Raw genomic sequence first — 8,432 nt, 5'->3', positions numbered from 1 at the left:
TGTTTTCATGCAATGCATTTTACATGACTACAGAAAAACTAGCAAACATTGGGAAGTAGAATATAATGGGTTATCATTTAATTATACAGAAAGCTACATTGTAGGCCACTTTCAAAGTAATGGCATGTAGTATACAGTGCATAACAAATAGATACAGATGTGTTAAATATGAAATACACACACATTTACATGGTAACGTGTGGTAATATATATATATAGTGCAGCTGAATAAATTAGTTATTCAGTATTAGGTGATATTAGGTGATAATATATATATATATGTGTGTGTGTGTGTGTGTGTGTGTGTGTGTGTGTGTGTGTGTGTGTGTGTGTGTGTGTGTGTGTGTGTGTGTGTGTGTTTGTGTGTCAATGATATGAATCTATATCTGTTTCCTAGATATTTCTCTTTTCCACAGATTTTAGATTTTACAAGTGTTTGAATCAAACGCTCGAACTAATAAAGGCTTTAGGTGTGTTATGGTGGTATCCCATGTATGTACACATCCTCGTTTCTTTTGTGCGAATTCAAATTGTATTATTTTAATAGAAAATGAAAAAAAAAAGAAAATATAATGTAGGTTACTCTCGAGGAGTTAGTAGGGTTTATTAAAAAAAACAGACAAGAGCACCCTATATAATGTGTTATTCGTAGGTACATTATATGATAAAATATGGTGGACATGTGGCAGAAGTTGTATGAATGAATGAGGTGCGATGAGAAATGTCCTACTGTATGGAGAAAATGTTCCAGGGAAGAAAAAGTATAATTATGATAAATAGGAAAGAATAAATACATTATTTTTATATAGATGCAATTATTCTAAAAAGAATGACATTTTTGTTAATAATAAAGTAGTGGGACTTAGTACAACCCAGTGTCATTGTCTTAAGACCACTGAAAATCAGTTCTTCATTTATAAAAAAAACAAAGAATGACACATGGGGGAGTTCGGTTAGGTCTGATGAAGCTTCCTGAGATCTGGCAGACAAGTTGGGTGGTCTATGTTTATTTCAACAGCGTTAACTAGACCCCTTCCTCACCTCCCTTTGCAATTCCCTTTAGCAATATGTCCTGCTGAGCTCCTCTTCAGCCAGTTAGGTTTGATCCCTAGGGGGAAAAAAATCTCCTCATATTCAAAGATTTGTGTTTGTTTTTACCCCATCAAGACGTTAATTTACAGGCCAAGATCAATAGGGTTCTGAATTAGTGAAGAAGAAACAAGCAGGTAGATTTCCAATACTCCTGCCAAGAAGAAGCTCCAGAGAATTATTTCTGTCTTATCCAAAGATGTCTTAATCATTCTACATAGAGGATATTGCCTATAGCAAACACCAATGACATCTCCATTTGGATTGCAAATGTTATCATAAGAATCCAAAGATATGCAACCAATATTGCAGAATGAGTTGATTTTATTAGCAACAATTAGCTTTCCTTTAGAACAGATGGAGCAATCTAATTGAACACATTACTCAGTGGTTCCAATGTAGATTTTTTTTATATGGCCTAAACCAGTTGTGTGCACTTGGCCGCGTTTGCAATGGTGTTTAAAGCTAAGCAAGTTAAATGTCACTCTGTATTCAATTAGTGCAGCTCTACTTGCATTTTTATTTCCCCTGCAGATCTGTCCCGAGTCCTACATTAATATACAAATCAGATTCCTAGACAGTTCCAGCTTCACCTGGAACTTTATAATCATTAACCAGTGCAGATCCTTTTTCTAGTGGTTTGTGATATGAATTCCACACGGTTAAAAAGGAAGTCTCATTTTATTAATAGATCTAAGTTGAAGTATGAAGTAGTCAAAAGTTGTCAAAACAAGCATGTCTGAAAGACACTGGGCAAGTGCTAAGTAAGGGGTAGTGTATCACATAACACCCTCATCTTTATGGGAAGCAGTGTGGTAACAATATGGATTTATTTTATATCACGCAGAAAATAGATTAGCTTCATTTTAGTTACACAATCCAATCCTCTATAAACAAGTGATCAATGTACATGTTTTCATTAATATTATTATCACACACATTGTTTAATGCAAACATTTAAATAAAGCAATTCGTGTTCTGTGGGGACAATAGAGACATTATCTTTATTTCTTTACTGTTCATGACTGAAGACATCAGCAGAGCTATAGATCATCAGAACAAACAACATCATGCACTGTGTTTGGTTTGTTGTTCTGTAGTTTCTTATGGTAGCTTACTTTGATTCAAATAGGAAAGATGTACTTCTTTATTTTCTCCATGAAAATTTGTATTTTGTACCTTTACATATGGACTGTACTACGTGAGCCGAAACAGTTCTTGTTCAGCAGTAACATGCAGTAACATGTAATTGAAGGAATAATAGTTAACACCCGCCACCTAGTGTTGGATTTTAATTACTGCAGCCACTGCCGCTTACAAATGGTTATATATATTCCAAAGTTGAATTTCTTTGATTGGAAAAATGTTTCACTTTATGGATATAAATATTGTGCAAAATAGTTGCAGTATCCATATACATATATGAGCACGGGCAATTCCTATATATCTTTAAGATCACCAAAGCAGCACATCTCTAGTAAAATTAATTGTAGATAAAACCTGGAAACAATTGTTCATATGTTTTATATGACATAGAAAAACACAAATGATGTATGTATTGCTATACATAGATCAAGTACTTTCACTACAATCCTCACCCCAATGTTCTTACAGGGGAACAATTCATCGTTATTGTGTTGTGTTCCCAGTGTGCAATCTGATTCTGACTGTCTGGGTTTACCAGGCTGCCAGGCTTATTAAACCCAGGTTTAGTAAAAACAGTCATTGGGGCTACTGCGTGTAGTCTTTCAGCTGAACAACTGATACAAAAAAGTCACCATATTTACCAAAGCAAAGATTCCAATTGCATCTTATGGGACCTTTGTGTTGCTAAATTTGGTGCGTTGATTTTGCTCTAATTTTGCACAAGTTTTGCAGCCGGAAGGATTTGACACAAAACACCTTTTGTTATTTTTTTCCCCTTAGAATATATAAAGGCTAGCACTTGTTTCCCAGGGTGTTGTTATCCATGAACAAAATGCATATTAAATGACCTTCAAAGAAAAAAAATATTAAATACAATCAGAGCTCTAATTTACAGTATTCTGACATTTGTCTTTATGGCAGGAATTATTTTCAGACAGAAGGTGAATTTAAACTCTTCACTGCTGAAGGTATCAGCAAATCCTTGCATTCGTCAAGGTCATGAAATAGAAGAGGCGCAGAAGCACCTGTAGTAGCATTTTGTGCTCATTAGATCCACAAAGGAGCTTATGTACTGAGCTTGGCATCAGTAGTTTTGGCCTAAAATTACAGAAACATATCATTTTCAGTTGTGCTTGTGTGTGCCTATGTTCTAACCTGAAATGTCTCAATCTGTGCTATCACAAATAGTTTCTTTCTTTTCATTTTCGGGTGCACAGAAACTGGCTGTGCTAGGTTTAGAGATGTTAGTGGTAAGTACAGTACCACAAAAGATTGTTTCTGTTCTTCTTCTTGTTAAAAAAAAAAAAAAAAAAAAAGTGTGTCAAAAGTTTAACTTGACTTAACCCTAATAAGTCTGTTAATATTGTTAGTGCAGAAAACAATTACTATTTATCAACCCAAAAATGTATGTGATGCAGCACAGATGTTTTATTATATAGGTTAACAAAATCTATTATTTTCACAGTGTGGCTGTTATAAATAATATTACACTAATTATTTATATTTACTAACACTAGTTATAAATAAAAAAAACACATAGGGCCTCATGCAGAGAGCAGCGAATTTAAAAATTGGAGAGTTTAATAAAAAGTAGCTTTTTTGGAGAGTTTTATTCTCCATATGCAGAAATGTGCGAATTCTGCAATGTTTGGCATTAATGCGTGTGGCGAGTTAGAATTGGAGAGATGCGCGCTGCAGAAATGTGTTTAAAAAAAATCGCGCATTTTTTTCCCCTTTCCCATAGGCGGCGAGCTCCATCTACTTGCCAACTTTTCTTGGCGAGGCAAATAGTAGCAAATCGCGCCATTTTCTTGGCGCGAACAGCCGCTAGATGCCGTTCGCGGCTCTCTGAATTAGGATATTTTTTAAAACTGGCGAGATGTAGGTTCTCGCCAGCCGCGCGGCGAGATTTTGAAAAAGAAAAAAAAAGGGCGCGTTTTCCGTAACTCGCCATTTTCGGCATATTTCTGCGCGAATTTCCCCCCAAAATGGCGAGATTTGAAATAGCGCTGCTCTCTGCATGAGGCCCATAGTTCTGTTTTAATTCAAAGGCTTTAGATCTGGTATTCAACAAGATGCAATGCATCAAAATGCATTTCAAATTAATGAACGACAGTATGCATTATATATATATATATATATATATATATATATATATATATATATATATATATATATATATATATATATATATATATTACATGAAGCCTGCATACTTACGCTGCACATTTTATGAAGGTTTGTACTACTTTTTACCACTAAAATTTTGATGTACACATTTAAAAAAATATGTTCTTAGTATAAGGGCCCCATAGTTCTTTTAACAGCACATATATGTGAAAGGCTGCATATTTTTTTTTTTTTAAATGTACTGACTCTTTCTCTTTTCTTGCCATTGCCTGATAAAAGAAACTGGTGCTTTAGGAATTGCAGGGTATATGATGTATCAGGGTAATTCTCACACAAAATGTATGTAGATCGCATCATTTTTATTTTGCATTTCTCAGCATCAACCAATCAAGGCACTTTGCCCCAATGTTGGCCCTCTGTGAGCAAGCTTGCGATTTTGGTGATGTTCATACCAGGAGTAAGTGGGGGGTTAGATGACATATTTGTCACTGTGCAGCTGGATGTAACAAACTCTGCTTTAGTTTGTTTTATTTTCCCATATTTTATATGAACCAAAAATATTCACCACGTCTGCAGTGGCGTAAACTTCCCTGACCAAGTGAGGGAAAAAATCACATAGAAACCAGTGAGAATTTTCCCTTCGTGTATATTTGGTGCTGTTTAGTTGCCTCAGTTTTGCTGCCAGGAGACTTTCACCCATAACTTTGATATATAGCCCCCTATGATTTTTCTCTCTGCTTTCTTTCATAGCTTAAAAGGCACTCAAAAGCTCATCATCATGCTTCACACAGCTCATCATTTAAATCCTGTTCCAGCCTCTTAAGTATACAATGAGTACACTGCATATAAAGTAATTCTGGGCATAGCAAGTCAGCAAACAAAGAGCGATGCTTAGCTTCCTGACACTTAATAGGAGCTACCCACCTTATTAACCTCTTGCATCATATCCACCATCATCTTTGATACAGTATTTATGTGTCCCCCCATCATACATTCTCTGGTCATTTTCCTTATTCTAGATAGAGGAGTTCTAACCTATTCTCTGGCTCTTTTCATATAGTGGTCTATTTTCCCTTAACTGGATTGGACCAGTGTACAGTACATGAACATACAGTAAACTGTACACCATACATAGGGGTAGAGCATCAGCAGTATGTTAAATTTTTAACGTATCGATATCCGTAACGCATATCCCCAAAGATGAAAAAGCAAAGTGTGGCGCCAAAAATGAAAGTATCTATAAAGTGAATGAAGTCAGAAAGAACTAATAGTCAAGTGTGAAATGCACTGCGAACAGTATCATCTTGTTATAACAGTAAGTATCCCCAAATAAAAAAAATGTAAATGGTTAATATATCATACATTTATATCTTGTGTGAAAATCCCAATAGGCAAAAGTAATAGTTTCTGATCCTGCAGCCAGCATCCAATCGGTTACCAAACCCTTTCAGTATAGCGAAGAAGAAGAAGAAGAAGAAGAAGGAGAAGGAGAAGAAGAAGGAGAAGAAGATATTCTTAGGTGCATGGATCCAAAACTTCTTCTTGTTATCGGCTTATATACAGGTCTTTGTTCCTGTTTATTTAAGGGTCTCTTTCTTAAATTCTTTAAAAAATTGTATTATGTTATGTTAGTTTTTTTCCTTAATTCAATAAGATTCTCCCAAAAAAGCACCAATAAGACACGTGGAAACCCATAAGGGAACAGGAACAAAGATCTGTATATAAGCCGATTACAACAAGAAGTGAAATGCCTGTGCTTCCCTCACCACCACTTCATTCTTTCTTTGTCCCAACAATGTTACACTATTGTGTTTTCTTCTCTTTTTTTATTTTTTCTTCCATATTTATTTCTTTGGATCCATGCACCTAAGGATGTCTTCTTCTTTTTCACCACTATATATGGTACATCCCCAAAGGTGCTTAACACTATGATGCTCAGACATTTTCCTGAAAAATAAGAGATCGATAGATTTTTTCGGAGTCATGACTCCTGATGAAATGACACTGTTTAGTTAAACGCGTAGAGTCGCTGTGAATGATGTCATCAGCCACTACCCGGAAGTATACCGGTTGTTTCCCGTGAGAAGAGCTGTGTCTCCTAGCGTGTCCACCACATGAACTGCGCAGATTCCATTATTGGATGCTGAGAGAAGCACTAAGAGTGTGCCACGCATAGGACGCAGGGGTTCCCCATTCCGGCCGTTTTATTGGTGTGCCAGCTGATCCTGACGGCTCCCACGGTCCAGAACGTGAGGTCCAAGACGGAGGAGACTGGAGCTGGTGATATCACCCATTTTATGTGCCCATTTGATTTTATGACACTGTAAGTGTTAATTTTATTGCGTGTATAAAATATATTATTGTGTTACGCTATGGAAGCCTCTCTTTCCTTTCTATAACCCTGATTGCCGAGTATGCTGTTCACAGTGCACCAGTTATCCAGCTGTGGGGTTCATCTACCTTTACAGAGTCAAGCAATTACCACTGATGTCTGACATGACTGATTATATTTGACACCACGTGAGTGTGAGTAAAAAAAATAAAAAATCATAACATTTGAAAAAAAAAAAAGAATGATAATAACAATAATTACAGTTTATGGAATGAGGACATTTACATTTCTGATCACATTGGTGTGTCAGCTGATCCAGGCGACCCCTGCTGTTCGGAACGTGAGGTCCAAGACGGAGGAAACTGGAGCTGGGGATATCGCTTGTTTTATGTGCATATTTTAATCTATGACACTGTAAGTGTTAATATTATTGCGTGTCTAAAGTGTTACGCTATGGAAGCCTCTCTTCTTTTCCTATTACCCTGACTGATGAGGTGCCGTGTGTGCTGCTAACATCATATCAGTCATCCAGCTGTGGGGTTGTTCATCTATCATCTATCACTACAGAGTCAAGCATTTGCCACTGATCTCTGATATGCCTGATTGTATTTGATACCACGTGAGTCTCCATTCACCTGATAATTCACTTCACATTGTTTGATTCAAACATTATTTGCACTATTTTGTGCTCTTTATTTTTTAACATATCAATACCTGCGCTCCCCTGACTTCCGAGACGTTCTACAATTGAAGTGGAATCTGCAAACCATCCACTCAAGGGTTTAGAGCTGCATTATTTATTCACGTTTCACTTGTATTGATTCTGCACTGTATTATTCACAGATATATTGATTATTTGTCACTGCGCCACCCTACTTTGCACTCTGTTGCATATTTTGTGACTCCTTATGACACAGAATTTCCATGGACACAGTCAAAATGTTTATATTACTACCTATGTTTAAATGAACCATTTTACCATGTTATTATGGGATTAATTAACATTGTAAAAATTATATCCATTTAAAGAAATACTATATCCATATAAGTTGTTGCAACCTAGGAACTCTTTGGACTCATAGGGATTCAAAGGAAACTAGTTGCAACACTTCTATATCTTTTTCTATATAACACCTGTTAGTTTCAAACTTGTTTTTATTTTACTTGATTTTATTCAGATGTGTTTGATGACGTGGGGATAGCTTAAGAAGTGAGCATTTCCCTATTTCCTGTACTCCTTGAGAAAGCGCTTGTTTGGTGCGAAATGCGTGGGGGGAGATTTTTTCTCTTTTTTGTGTTTTTTTTGTGTGTTTTTGTAAGCACGCAATAAACACATTTTTGGATTTTTTTACAATACCTGGTAAGTTCATTTTCCTTGGGATTTATGTCCACTACCAATCCTTTTTCTCTTTTTACTCAATGAATCCTTCAGGCAGTATCTCAGCAGCTACAATGTATTCTTATATTACTAAGGTAATATATTGTTACCGTTTGTAGCTGAAACTGCTAGGAATATTGGCAACAAATTATACCAAACAGGAAAGTGTTACAATAATCATGCAAAGCTGGGGTAGTGTGTAAAAACCTACTATAGAAATCAAAGATTGCTCAGTATATTAAATATGGCTTTAAGAGTTGAATTAAAAATAAATGTAGTAAGTATTATCTAGTACTACAGAACTGATTTATTTAAAAAACAAAACAAAAAAACACGCGTAGAATATTGCATGGATTG

This window comes from Ascaphus truei, chromosome 1, assembly GCF_040206685.1.
Source record: "Ascaphus truei isolate aAscTru1 chromosome 1, aAscTru1.hap1, whole genome shotgun sequence".
NCBI classification, from domain to species: Eukaryota; Metazoa; Chordata; class Amphibia; order Anura; family Ascaphidae; genus Ascaphus; species Ascaphus truei.
This window is presented reverse-complemented; position numbering follows the sequence as displayed.